The 15,040-nt window shown below is 41.2% G+C and overlaps 2 pseudogenes; both read right to left on the bottom strand.

Moving 5' to 3' along the window:
* The window catches only part of LOC126086820 (olfactory receptor 1F1-like), a 62,160-nt pseudogene that overhangs the window by 27,673 nt on the left and 19,447 nt on the right, over nt 1-15,040 (bottom strand).
* LOC126086817 (olfactory receptor 1361-like) lies at nt 705-10,604 on the bottom strand (annotated as a pseudogene).

Raw genomic sequence — 15,040 nt, 5'->3', positions numbered from 1 at the left:
GCTACTGTAGTCAAAACAGCCTGGTACTGGTACAAGAATAGATACATTGACCAATGGAACAGAATTGAGAATCCAGATGTAAATCCATCCATCTACCGTCACCTGATCTTTGACAAATATTTTGGGGGGACACAATCCAAAACATAACAACCCATAAATGGGAATATTAGATTCATGAACCTCTACTGACTCCTTTTAACTGAATGAGCTTCAGGGTCCTTTGTCAGCAAGAGGGAGATGTGGGACCACATGCTAATAAAAGCCATTGGGTTGGGTGGGAATAACTGAAGAAGGGAAAATATGACCTGATTCTTGCCCTGGCTGGTGAAGTGGGTCACACTGATTACTTTTAGAAATGGTCATGGATGCAGACAGAGCTATGTGATCCAGATGTGTGCTGCAGCATAATTTACAGTTGTGGGAAATGGAATCTAAGCAAAGTCGGGGATTCACTGAATAAGTTGTAATACATCCATATTGTGAAGCATCATGCAGTCATTAAAAAAATCATATCTCTAAGGTATTTAACGGAAATGGGAAGTAGAAGCATCAGGATGCAATATTATATTGATAGTTTGAGGTCAGATTTGGTTGAAATTATTTTCTTATTTTTTTAACTGTAGTGTTATGGGTTATTTTCATTTTCTTCCTTATATTTTTTGAAATATCTTACAGCATGTAAATATTATACTATAATTCCCAAACTATAATATTTAGGGCCTATTTTTTTTTTTTTTAGCCCAATTAAGTATGTGAATTTGAAAATTAAGACAATGTTTATTTATTCACTTATTCAGTAAACATGGGTTATTTTTGTACTTTGTTTCAGGAGCTAAGCTTTACACAGGGCAACTGTCCAGGTGGAAACCCCAGGTTCTTGTTTGGCATAACTCATACAGGCCAATAAAATGAGAGACCAAGGTGAGAGAACAGGAAAGGCACTTTTATTTCGTTGTACAAGGAAAAGGAGTCAGTTGGAGCTGTTGCTGCCAAGACTGCTCCCCAAGGGTGGGCAGACAAGTTACTTTTAAGGGGTTTACAAGTAGAGAGTTTATACAAGTTACATCAGCAACATTCTTAATCATACTATGCAGGCACAGTGTTGTTTAAGTATAACCTTCAAGCAAAAGCAGGATTCAAATGCAAAGCTGGGTGGGAGGAAGCCTCGCAAAGGAAACAGGATTTTTAATGCAACACCGTGGGTGCTCTGTCTCACTGTTATAACAGAAATACCACAAGTGAGCAGCCTTATCAAACAGAAATGTATTTTCTCACAGTTTAGGAGGCTAGAAGTTCAAATTCAGGGCACCAGCTCTAGGGGAAGGCTCTCTCTCTGTGTCGGCTCTAGAGGAAAGTCCTTATCTCTTTTCGGCTTCTGTTCCTTGTTCCTTGGTGATCTTCATGTGAGGTGTATGTTTTCCTCCATTTGTGCTTCCTTCTCTGTGCCTAATCTGCTCTTTTTATATCTGAAATGTAATTGGCTTAAAATATACCCTACACTGATCTCATTAACATAACAAAGAAAATCCTATTCTCAAATGGGATTATATCCACAGGTATAGAGGTTTAGGACTTGCAACACATATTTTGGAGGGACACAATTCAATCCATGACAGCAACCAAAGTAAAAATTGTATGATACCCAAGCACCTCAAAGTCTCTAGGGAACAGGAGAGGAAGCAGCAATAGTCGACTAGACAGTCACATGAACAATAGCTCAAAGTATAGTTTTTTGTGGGAACCCAGAAGAGGAAATGACAGTCTCAGCAAGAAAAATCAGCAAAAATTTCACAAAGGAGATGACATTGACTTGGATGTTGAAGGGTCAGGAAGAAGGGACAGGCAAGTCATCCTGGACAGATGGAATAAGAAATGTTGATATATTCCTTAGAAAGAAAAAAGGCATTGCTGTTATTGTTCTTAGTTGCCATTGAGTCTCGATATCCATGCTTCTAAGAAGCATTCTAGCTGAACTGCCAAGACAAATTTGTCTGTTCTTTTGGCAGTCCATGGTATACTTACTATTCTTTGCCAACACTGTAATCCAAAGGCATCAATTCTTCTTCGGTCTTCCTTATTCATTGTCCAGCTTTCGCATACATAGGAGGCGACTGAAAACATCATGGCTTGGGTCAGGCTAACCTAAATCCTTAAAGTGACATCTTTGCTTTCTGACACTGTAAAGAGGTCTTTTGCAGCACATTTGCCCAATGCGATGCATCATTTGATTTCTTCACTGCTGCCTCCATATGCATTGATTATGGATCCAGATAAAATGAAATCCTTGACAACTTCAACCTTTTCTTCCTTTATCATGATGTTGCTTATTGGTCCAGTTGTGAGGATTTTTGTTTTCTTTATGTTAAGGTGTAGTCCATATTGAAGGCTGTTTGTAGTCTTTCACCTTCATCAGTAAATGCTTCAAGTCCTCTCCACTTTCAGCAAGCAAAGTTGTTTCATCCGTATATCACAGGTTGTTATTGAGTCTTTCTCCAATCCTGATACCACATTCTCCTTCATATGGCCCAGGTTCTAGGATTATTTGCTCAGCAAACAGATTGAATAAGTATGGTGAAAGAACGCAACCCTGACACACACATTTCTTGACCTTAAATCAAATGGCTGCATGTTGGTGTATGTGCAGGTTCCTCATGAGCACAAATAAGTGTTGCAGAATTCCCATTCTTTGCAATGCTTTCCATAATATGTTACGATCCACACAGTCAAATGCCTTTGCATAGTCAATAAAACACAAGTAAATATCTTTCTGCTATTCTCTGCTTTCAGACATGATCCATCTGACATCAGCAATGATATCCCTCATTCCATGTCCTCTTCTGAATCTGGTTTGAATTTCTGGCAGTTCCATGTTGATGTACTGCTGCATGTGCTTTTGAACGATCTTCAGCAAAATTTTACTCGTGTGTGATATTAATGATATTTTTTGATAACTTCCGCATTCAGTTGTATTACTTTTCTTTGAAATAGATGTAAATATGGATCTCTTCCATCTGGTTGGCCAGGTAGCTGCCTTCCAAATTTCTTGGCATAAACGAGTGAGTAGTTGCAGATGTTTTGTTGAAACATCTCAATTGTTACTCCATCAATTCCTGGAGCTTGTTTTTCACCAGTGTCTTCAGTACAGCTTGGATTCCTTGCTTCAGTACCATAGGTTCATGATCGCGTGCTACCTCCTGAAATGATTGAAAGTCTTTTTGGTACAATGACTCTGTATTCCTTCCATCTTCTTTTGATGCTTCCTGCGTCAATCAATAATTTACCCATAGAACCCTTCAATATAGCAACTTGCAGCTTGAATCTTTTCTTCATTTCTTTCAGCTTGAGAAACGCTGAGCACATTCTTCCCTGTTGGTTTTCTAACTCCAGATCTTTGCACATGTCATTATAATACTTTATTTTGTCTTCTCAAGCCACCCTCTTCAGCTCTTTTACTTCATCACTTCTTCCATTTGCTGTAGCTACTCTATGTTCAAGAGCAAATTTCAGAGTCTCTTCTGACATCCATTTTGGTCTTTTCCTTGTTTTTAATGATTTCTTGCTTTCTTCATGTATGATGTCCTTTCACAACTCGTCTGTTCTTTGGTCATTAGTGCCCAATGTGTCAAATCTATTCTTGAGATGGTCTCTAAATCAGGTGGGATATACTCAAAGTTGTACTTTGGCTTTTGTGGAATTATTTTAATTTTCTTCAGCTTCAACTTGAACGTGCATATGAGCTATTGATCATCTGTTCTGAAGTTGGCCCCTGGCCTTGTTCTGACTGATGATATGGAGCTTTTCCATCATCTTTTTCCAAGATGTAGTTGATTTGATTCCTGTGTATTCCATCTGGTGAAGTTCATGTTGTTTATGTTATTGAAAAAAGGTATTTACAACGAAGAAGTCCTTGGTATTGCAAAATTCTAGCATGGGACCTCTGGAATCATTTCTATAACCAAGGCCATATTTTCCAACTACTGATCCTTTTTTCTTTGTTTCCAATTTTCACATTTCGATCACCAGTAATAACCAATGCATCTTAATTGCATGTTTGATCAATTTCAGACTGCAGAAGTTGGTTAAAAAAATCTTCAATTTCTTCATCTCTGGCCGTAGTGGTTGGTGTGTAAATTTGAATGATAGTCGTTTTAACTGGTAGTCCTTGCAGGCTATGATATTATCCTATCACAGGCTTCAGGATAGATCTGAAATGTTCCTTTCAATGATGAATGTAACACCATTCATTCCTCTTTAACTTGTCATTCCCACCATAGTAGACCATATGATTGTCTGCTTCAAAATGGCTAATAACAGTCCATTTCAGCTCACTAATGCCTAGGATATAGATGTTTATGCATTCCATTTCGTTTTTTTTTTTTATATCCAATTTTCCTAGATTCATACTTCAAGTACATTTCATGTTCTGATTATTAATGGATGTTTGTAGCTGTTTCTTCTCCTTTTGAGTAGTGACTGGACAGATGGAATTACAAATGTTGACCTATTTATTAGAAAGAAAAAAGTCATTGTTGTTATAGTTCTTAGTTGCCATTGAGCCTATCCTGACTCATGGCAACCCCACGTGTGCAGAGTAGGATAGCTCCATAGGGTTTTCAAGACTGTGACCTTTTAAAAGTAGGTGGCCAGCCTTAGTCTTCCAAGGCACATCTGAATGGGTTCAAACCTCCAATCTTTCAGCTAGTTCATGAGCACTTAAACCATTTCCACCACCCAGGGACTCCTAAGAAAACAGGCATACCTCATGCTAAATATACCCCCAGATGAAACACAGTCAAATTGGATGTTGTGACACTAAAAAGGATGACATGTTCTTAGGATTCTGTGTGAATGTGAATTATGGATAAAGGACTGGTCTTAGAATAAGAACACTTTGGCCTGCGGAAAGCTCCCAGAGAGTTTTCATCCCTATTGATAGTCCCCACATTAGACCACGATATCCTAGGAGGGTTTTTAGGTAACAAAAAAATATTTGATGGCTGGAGCTTTTCAGAGTGAGCACTTAGAAAGGAACAGCTTAACGTTTATTTAAAATATTTTATAATACAATAATTAAAAACAAATATCATTACCTATTTGAGAGAGCATGGTACTGGTGAAGTCAGAGTCCATTGATAAGTATCTATTGAGAATATTTAGTGTAAGTTCCTTACAGACACTGGCAAATAGATTGTTACATTATGGTGAGTTGGCAAAGATTTCTGTACCTGGGAATGATAGTCCATGATTCTTTCGTCAGTTAGAACATGTCTTCCTGCCCATTATATTTCTTACACCCATTTCATGTGCTTGTTCCTCAGACTGTAGATGAAAGGGCTCAGCATGGGAGTCACCACTGTATACATCACAGTAGCTGTGGTGCCGTACTCAGCTGAGTGGGAGGACGAAGGGTTGAAATACATAGCAATGATGGTGCCATAGAGAGGCTGTGGTTTCCACAGCCAGGTGGGCTGTGCAGGTGGAGAAGGCTTTCCATTTTCCCTTTGTGGTCAGGACTCTCAGAACAGCAGATGTGATGCAAACATAGGAAAACAGGGTGCAAAGAAGTGGGTGATAATTATCAGGGACCCCTCAGTAAGAATCGTCTTCAGCCTCAGGAGAGGAGTCAGATCACAGAATAAGTGAAGGGATTGTGTTATCTGCACAAAAGAGTGGTGAGCCATCAGCAGGGTGTGCAACAGAGCATTCAGGTGGCAATGACCAATGACACAAAAACCAGCAGGGCACAGGGCTGATGGGTTATCTTTGTTGTGCAGTGTCAGGGATGGCACACAGCAAAAAAGTGGTCGTAGGACATCACAGCCAGAAGGAAATTGTCCATGTCAGCAAACTCAAAGAGAAAGTGCATCTGTGTGAGACACCCAGGGAAGGAAATGTTCTGACTCCTGAGTGTGTGGTTGGTCAGCATCTTGGGGATGATGGTGGAGGAGACACAGGCATCCACAAAGGACAGGTTGCTGGGGGTGTGCAGATGGGAGTCTGTGCTGATTGCCAGGATGATGAACAGGTTTCTCAGGAATGTGGACATGTACATGCTCAGGAAGACCAGGAAGAGGAGCTGCTGCTGGGGCTGCCTGGAGAACTCCAAGAAGAGGAACTCAGAGAAACTTGACTGATTTGCCCCTCTCATGGGCATAGAACCAGGTTAATGCACAACAGCAAATTCAGAAACCTAGACATGGATTGTTAAGCTATGACAAATCAATCTCCAGCTTGAACCACATTTGCAAATCAGTTAATAGTGTTGTCAAGATAGAATCAGTCATCCAAACTATACACCCAATTTCCAACACTCAATCCTGATGCTATTCCTACTGGAATCACAGGCACTTATTTTGTATATTTAACAATGAAAAAACACGCAGGCATATACACAGCCCAACTCTATTTGTCTCTACTTATATTTCCCAGTTTCCACCCCCAAGCCATTAGTCGTGCCTAAAGAGGCAAGAGAAACAGTTCATTGTTACTGGATTTATCACAAGTTCTACCTGATGGATGCAGACTCCTACCATTGCTGCCTGGATCTGGAAGAACTTCATGTCTTAATAAACTAAAATTGATGTCTCTTCTGCTGTCATCTTACTGAGGGAGATTGGTTCTGTAGCTATCATGTGCTTTTCACCTCTGCATAACTGGCCGATGTTTTTCTTTATTGTGAGGATTGGAAAATCTTGGAAATACAAGCAAGTCCTGTGCAAGTGGGGAGCAAGGGTTCATAGTCTTCATTGCAGGAAGGATGTTTGAGGGAATCACAGAGCAGGCATTTATAGGCGTCTCCATGGCCACTGGGAACAGATTTCCTGAGAACCTCATTAGAGACAAGAAGAGAGTAATTGTCCCACCTACTTTTGGCCCCTTTAGACCAAACAATGATAAGAAAGATTACCTAATATTTAGATGTTACTTTTGGGTCAAAACTTGAAAATATTAGCCATGGAGCCATTTTGATGGAGAGAAATCCCAAACAAAATTCTGGGAGACTTCATGGAGGAGTAGGTGACCTTTCACTTGGTTTTTGAAGATATGGAGTGAGGAGAAGGTTGTTAGCCTGAGAAGAAAACAAAGGAAGTTGGTCTGGGCAGAGGGGATAGCAAATATTGATTTTTTTTTTTTTTTTTCCCCTTGATATCAAAGACATGACTCCAACTGGACCTGCCTGTCAAAGTCAGGAAGCCAAGCCAAATGGTCATGAAGAGTTTCCAAGATTCTGTGTTTCTTCACCTCTTGGTGCTCTGGGCCACAATGCCCATTAGAGTCTCTGCTTCTTATCTGAAATGTCATTACCCACTTGAGTCCTCAAATTTCACCCTGCTGTCCTTTTGCCTAAGTCTCAAAACTAATTTGTGAGGGCTTTTGGCACACGACCTTATGATCGACTGTCATGGAGGAAACATAAAGGAGTATGAGGTAGGCCAGTGATTCTCTACTCTGACTGCACATTAGAATCACCTGAGACTTTCCTTAAACTAGAGGAAATCAACAGCAGTGGGTTTTGTTTTTTGGTTATCAGTGTAGAGCCCACCCTGGAGATTCTGATTTATTTGGTCAGTGCCGGGGACTGGACAACAAGATGTTTGAAAATTTTTCCAGGTGGTTTTAACATTCAAAAATACTTGTAGCATGTGTGTTAGTTATCTAGTGCTGCTATAACAGAAATATTGCAAGTGGATGGCTTAACAAAGAGAAATTTATACTCTCACGTCTAGGAGGCTAGAAGCCCAAATTTAGGGTGCCAGCTCCAGAGAAAGGATTTCTCCATCTGTTGGTTCTGGTGGAAGTTCCTTGTCAACAATCTTGCCTTGGTCTAGGAGTTACTCTGTGCAGGAACCCTGGGTACAAAGGACGAGCTCTATTCCCAACACTACTTTCTTGGTGGTATGCCATGCCCATGCCTCTCTGCTTGATTCTCTTTTCTATCTCAAAACAGATTGGCTTCAGACACAATTTAGTCATGTAGATTGAGTCCTGCCTCATTAACATAACTGCCACTAATCCCATCTCATTAACATCGTAGAGATGGAATTTACAACACATAGGAAAATCACATCAGATGACAAAACAGTGGACAATCACACAATACTGGGAATCATGGCCTAGCCAACTGACAGATATTTTTGTGGGACACAATTCAATCTGTGACTCAGGTGTCTTTCCCAACAGACCACCTAAATAGGAAAACTTTGGGCACCAAATAATTAAAAATTAGTGATCAAAAAGAAGTCTCACTGGCGTCCGGGGTCTTAAACACTAGAAAGTGGCCATCTAAGATGCATCCATTGGTCTCAACCCACCTGGAGCAAAGGAGAATGAAGAACACCAAAGACATATGGTAAAGATGAACCCAAGAGACAGGAAGGGCCACATAAACCAGAGACTATATCAGCCTGCGACCAGAAGAACTAGATGGTGCCCAGCTACCACCGATCACTGCCCTGACAGGCAACACAACAGAGAATCCCTGATGGAGTGGGAAAAGAGTGGGATGTGGACTTTAAATTCTCATAAAAAGACCAGACTTAATGGTCTGACTGAGACTAGAGAGACCCTGGAGGTTATGGTCCCTGAACACTGTGTTAGCCCAAGACTGGAACCATTCTCAAAGCCAAATCCTCAGTCGGGGATTGGACTGGACTATAAGATAGATGATATTGGTGAGGAGTGAGCTTCTTGGCTCAAGTAGACACATGAGATTATGTGGGCAACTCCTGTCTGGGGGTGAGATGAGAAGGAAGAGGGGAACAGGAGCTGGTTGAATGGACACAGGGAACACAGGGTAGAGAGGTGGAATGTGCTGCCTCATTGGGGGAGAGCAGCTAGGAGTACACAGCAAGGTGTGTATAGCTTTTTGTGTGAGAGGCTGACTTGATTTGTAAACTTTCACTTAAAGCACACTTAATAAATAGATAAAGAAGTCTCATTACTTGGTATATGCAGCAGGGTTACAGGTGAATCCCATCCTACTAATAAATGAGTAACAAGTGATGATAGCCTTCTATGTGCCCCTGGTAATACGTTTGTTTCCAGACTCGCTTCGACAAAACAACTGCTACCTTACACTCAACTGATGAAAAAGAACTTTGCTTGGGAATGAGATTCAGTATTGATGCTTTAATCAGGTAGTAAATTTCTTCCTGCCAATCACTTTTCTTAGGGCCCATTTCAAGTCCTTGTTCCTCAGACTGTAGATGAAAGGGTTCAGCATGGAGGTCACCACCACGTACATTACAGCAGCAGTGATGCCTTTCTCAGCTGAGTGGGAGGATGAAGGGTTGAAATACACAGCAAAGATGGTGCCATAGAAGAGGGAAACCACAGCCAGGTGGAAACCACAGCCAGGTGGGAACCACAGGTGGAAAAGGCTTTCCATGTTCCTTTGTAGATGGGACTCTCAGGACAGCACAGGTGATGCAAAGGTAGGAAATTAGGATGCAAATAAATGTGGTGCTCAGTATCAGGGCCCTTTCAATAAGAATCATCATCTCTTTAAGGTGAGTGTAAAAGCAGGAGAGTCTCAGGAGAGGATTCAGATCACAGAAGAAGTGGGGGATCGTGTTGTCTGTACAAAATGAGAGTCAAGCCATCAGCAGGGTATGCAACACAGCATTCAGATTGGCAATGATCAATGACTCAGCAACCAGCAGGACACAGAGATGACGGGTTATCTTTGTTGTGTAGTGTAAGGGGTGGCATACAGCAATGAAGCGATTATAGGACATCACAGCCAGGAAGAAATTGCCCATGTCACCAAACACAATGAAAAAATACATCTGTGGGAGACACTCAGGGAAAGATGTAGTCTGACTCCCGAGTATGTGGTTAGTCAGCATCTTGAGGATGGTGGTGGAGGAGAAGCAGACATCCATGAAGGACAGGTTGCTGAGATAGAAGCACATGGGGGGTGTGCAGAAGGGGGTCTGCCCTGATGGCCAGAATGATGAGCAGGTTTCCCAGGACTGTGGCTAGGTGCGTGCTCAGAAAGAGCACGAACAGGAACTACTGCTGCTGGGACGGTCTGGACAGCCCCAGAAGGAGGAACTCAGAGACTCTGGACTGGTTTTCCCCACTCATGGACATGGAGACCTGAGTTTGGATGCACATAAGACAGGATAAATTTCAAAACCTGGAAAAGCATGGTTGAGAAGAGACAATTAAGATCACAATGGGAAATCTCTGTGTGATATAGGTAAGTCATTAGGATTTTGCTCCCTGGGAGTTTCAGCCAGCTACTGGACCTCTCTGAGCCTCCATTTCTTCATTAGCAAAATCAAAACAAACACTTACACACACATAGTACCTCTGGAAAGATGCTCAAAAGATTGTGACGGTGGTTTTGTCTATAGATCCTTTTGTACTGCTTGAACTTTCTACCATCACCATGAATTTTTTTAAGTAAATGTTTTAAAACACCATAAATATAAAATAACAATACAGACTTTAAGGCTTGTATTGAGTAGTGTACAACACGTATATATGTGCAATGGTTACCATAGAGACTAACATGTAATAAGTATTTAATATAGGCGACTGATGTCATCGATATCATCAGTGATGTTGTCTTAGAGGAAATGTTTAATTTCTCTGAGTTTCAGTTTCAACATCTTTAATATATTCTTAACACATATGCCAAGAGATTTATATCAGCCATCCATCAGTCACTGTTTTCCAAGTGTTATTGATAATATTGCTGCTGCCATTGCTTCTTTCTGGGCCCACGGTTACAGAGACTTTACAGAAGCCTGAGTTAAGATTTCTTAACATTGTCCACTGAGCTCCCTAAGTCCAACTGGTAAAATTAAAATGGAAATGACCCAAAAGTATAGGCAGAAACTCAGCCAACTAGTGATGCTCACACGCCAGGGACTCATAAAAACAGGACATGCACTGGTCATTCCTGGGTGATCTCAAGAAACAATTGATGAGTTTAGAACAGTGGCTTCACTTAAAAGACTTAGTGAAGAATTCCTCTATAAGGCTTTTCACCCCAACAAGCAGTTATTGGTGAAGTCTCCACTAGTGTGACTCTTACCTGGGAAGAATTGCAGTCTTCACTGTTACCAGGAGTCCCAGGCTCACTTCACTTCTTCAGAGCTGGACAGAGGTTATTGGCCGGAAGAACAGGGACTTGTCCCTGGGGATTGCAGGCTAAGTATGCATGAATGAAGAGCTGGAGTGCATGGCTTCAGCCCTCAGTGCAGGAAGGGTGTTTGAAGGAATCTCAGGGTGAGCCCTTTACAGGAGCCTCATGGTTACTGGGGCCATATTCCCAGAGAGCTTCATTAGAGACAACCAGAAAGTAATTGTCCCTTTTCCTCCTTCGCTCTTTCAATCCAACACTGATAATAAGGACCTGTCATCCAAGTTATGTAACTCCTACTGCAGGACTTGGCGACATTGGAAATGATGCAGTCCTGGGGGTAATCACTGCAACAACCCTTCTGCTAAAGAGAATTCACAATTCTGTATTTTATACCTCCCCCAACCTTGGATGGTGTCACTGTTGGGAAATATACATGGAGCTGTATAGGGATTAAGAGAATCTGTGGATTCACACAGACTTGTACTCAATTCCCAAATTCACATTTACCAGTTGCGTGACCTTGGTTTTTGTTAGATGCCATCAAGTCAGCTCCGACTCATAGTGACCTTATGTACAGCAGAATGAAAAGTTTCCCAGTTCTGCATCATCTTTACAATAGTAGGTATTTTTGAGCCCACCAGTGGTTGAGAACTTGGCTACTAACCAAAAAGTTAGCAGTTCGAATCCACCAGCAGCTCCTTGGAAACGCTATGGGGGAGTTCTACTGTCCTATAGGGTCACTATGAGTTGGAATTGATTACTCTACCAAGCATAATGTCCTTCTCCAGCGATTTGTCTTTCCTGTTAACATCCAAAGTAAGTGACCTATCCTCACTGAATCATAAAATTTCACCGTCTATAGAGTGGAAAAATAATAGTCACCTTGCAGAGTTGTGAAGACTAAATGAGGTAATTTATGTTAAGCACCCTCATCAAAGCACTGGCTAGGACCATGTCCAGTAGGTGAAGGTTGAAGATATTAAATATATTTATATCCTTCACTCTCTGCTCAGTCACCTATGTTCTTGGTAAATATCACTTGAAAATAGTGTCATATGCTTATCTTTATATGTCACTAGTCATTTTTATGAGGGGCCAGATGACAAGTCTTTTCTTTGATATTTTAATGTTTTAGTAAATAAGGTAGAAATAGGAACCTTTGATGAATCCATTTATAAATTGGTAGAATAAGGACTCCAATGAGGAACAGAGAATTCTTGAGTCCAGCAGATATCACAATTCAAGAATTTTCCTCTGTAGGTATTCTGAAGACAATATCTGGCTTTAATGTATCCATAAAGCATTTGACCTTATACATTGTAAACTTTCCTTTCCTGGGTTCAGAACGTTAAAGAATTACTCATAAATACCATGCACCCTGAGTCAGAGGTTGCAGTTGCATCCCTAAAAAATTGTTCTCAGGACACCAGAGAGTTCCTCTAACTAATCTGCCACTTGGAGTTATTTATAAACAATGTGTTCCTCATCCTGACTGTGGCATCTTAATAAATAGCATTCACATACACCCAAGTAACTCAAGATAAGAACCTCACAGGATAATGAACCCTCAAGTATCCATCAAACACATGATAACAGACATCAAGTTCTATCCTTTCTTCCTCAAAGGGGGGGAAAACCCACAAAGCTAATTATAAAAGATTAGAGGTGAATAGTTACTGAATTAGTAATTACATTTGTTTGCAAGTGATAGGAAGCCAATTCATTTTAACTTAAGTAGAAATGGAATCTGTTTGTTGATGTAATTGCAAAGTCCATGTTCATGATATCTGCTTGCAAAGCCTGTGTGTTTCAGGTAGGGCTAGATTCAGGTACCCAAATAATGGCAACCATTGGGGGGTGGGACCTGTTGCCCTCAAGTTGCTTCTGACTCATAGCAACCCTGTAGGACAGAGTAAAATGGCCTCATGGGGTTTCCAAGTAGTAGCTGGTGGATTCTAACTGCCAAACTTTTGGTTAGCAGCCAAGCTTTTAACCGCTGCACCACCAGAGCTCCAATAACGGCATCAAGAATTTGTATTTCTGAACTCTGTTTATATCTGTTCAACTTCGTTCTGCATACTGTCTCTCTCCAAGTGGCAGGCAGGATGGCCATGAGTTCTCCAAACTCACATTCTCCCAGAGTAGCAATTCCAGGGCACATAGAGCCTGGGTCTTCTGCATTGAAGAAAAGAATTCTACCACTGAACCACCACTGCCCTTATAAACCAGTTGCCTTCAAGTTGATCCTGACTTATGGTGACCCTATGTATGTCTGAGTAGAACTGTGGTCCATAGGGTTTTCAAAGGCCTGATAATCTGCTTCCTTTGGAAGTAGATAGAATGGAATTCCAAAACACTTAGTTGTGCTCATGAGGAACCTGTACATAGATCAAGAGGCAGTTGTTGGGACAGAGCAAGAGGTTTAAAGTCAGGAAAGGTGTGTGTCAGGGTTATATCCTTTCACCATACCTATTCAACCAGTAGCTGAGCAATTAATCCAAGAAGCTGGACTATATGAAGAAGAATGGGGAATCAGGGTTGGAAGAAGACTCATTAACAACCTGCGATATGCAGATGATGCAATCTTGCTTGCTGAAAGTGAAGAGGACTTGAAGCACTTACTAATGAAGATCAAAGACCACAGCCTTCAGTATGGATTACACCTCAACATAAAGAAAACAAAAATCCTCACAACAGATCAATAAACGACATCACGATAAAGGGAGAAAAGATTGAAGTTATCAAGGATTTAATTTTACTTGGATCCACAATCAACGCCCACGGTAGCAGCAGCCAAGAAATCAAAAGACACATTGCATTGGGCAAACTTGCCGCACAAGATCTCTTTAAAGTGTTAAAAAGCAAAGACGTCACCTTGAAGACTAAGGTGCCCTGACCCAACCCATGGTATTTCAATCACATCATATGCATGTGAAAGCTGGACAGTGAATAAGGAAGATGGAAGAAGAATTGACACCTTTGAATTGTGGTGTTGGCAAAGAATATTGAATATACCATGGACCACCAAAAGAATGAACAAATCTGTCTTGGAAGAAGTACAACCAGACTGCTCCTTTGAAGCAAGGATGGCGAGACTGCATTTTACATACTTTGGACATGTTGTCAGGAGGGATCAGTCCCTGGAGAAGGACATCATGCTTGGTAAAGTACAGGGTCAGCAGAAATGAAGAAGGCACTCAACAAGGCAGATTGACACAGTGGCTGCAACAATGGGCTCAAGCATAACAAGGGATGTGAGGATGGCACAGGACCAGGCAGTGTTTCGTTATGTGGGACATAGGGTCACTATGAGTTGGAACCAACTCGACAGCATCTAACAACAACAACAACAACATGGAAGTAGATTGTCAGAGCTTTCTTCTGAGGTAACTCTGGGTGGATTCAAACCACAAACCAAGTGTGTTAACTAGTTGTGCTACACAGTGACTCTGAAATTCTTTCTCTACCAATGTTTATTTATTAACTCCGGGAAAATTATCAGCCCGACTTGGGTCATGTTCCAACCCTTATGGATGGGAGAGTGGGGTATTCCAGTTAACTTGGGTTATAAACCCACTCCATGGCAGGTGGAGGATCCAGTGATGGACATTATCACCAGGACTAAATGAAGCAGGGGAGGAGTTTCCCAAACAGATGTGAAGAATGGAAATGGGAAGGGAAGCCCAAGAACAAAGTGTCTAGTTATCATGGTCCACTATAGTCACTCCATCAGCAGGGTAAAGAAAAGAATTGGAAAAGGAACACTTAAGGTAGAGAGAGAAATTAGTAAGCTGTTTTCAAAGTTAAGGTGAACTGAAAAAACCTGTAAGCAAATGACAGCCCAATACCAATGAGCTGCCTTAGAACCAAGATCTTGGTTTCTAAATACCAATGCCTAACAAAATGAAATGGGGTTCCTCAGAGAAATGGTTGATTCCAGTT

Source organism: Elephas maximus, chromosome 12, assembly GCF_024166365.1.
Source record: "Elephas maximus indicus isolate mEleMax1 chromosome 12, mEleMax1 primary haplotype, whole genome shotgun sequence".
NCBI lineage: Eukaryota > Metazoa > Chordata > Mammalia > Proboscidea > Elephantidae > Elephas > Elephas maximus.
This window is presented reverse-complemented; position numbering and strand designations above follow the sequence as displayed.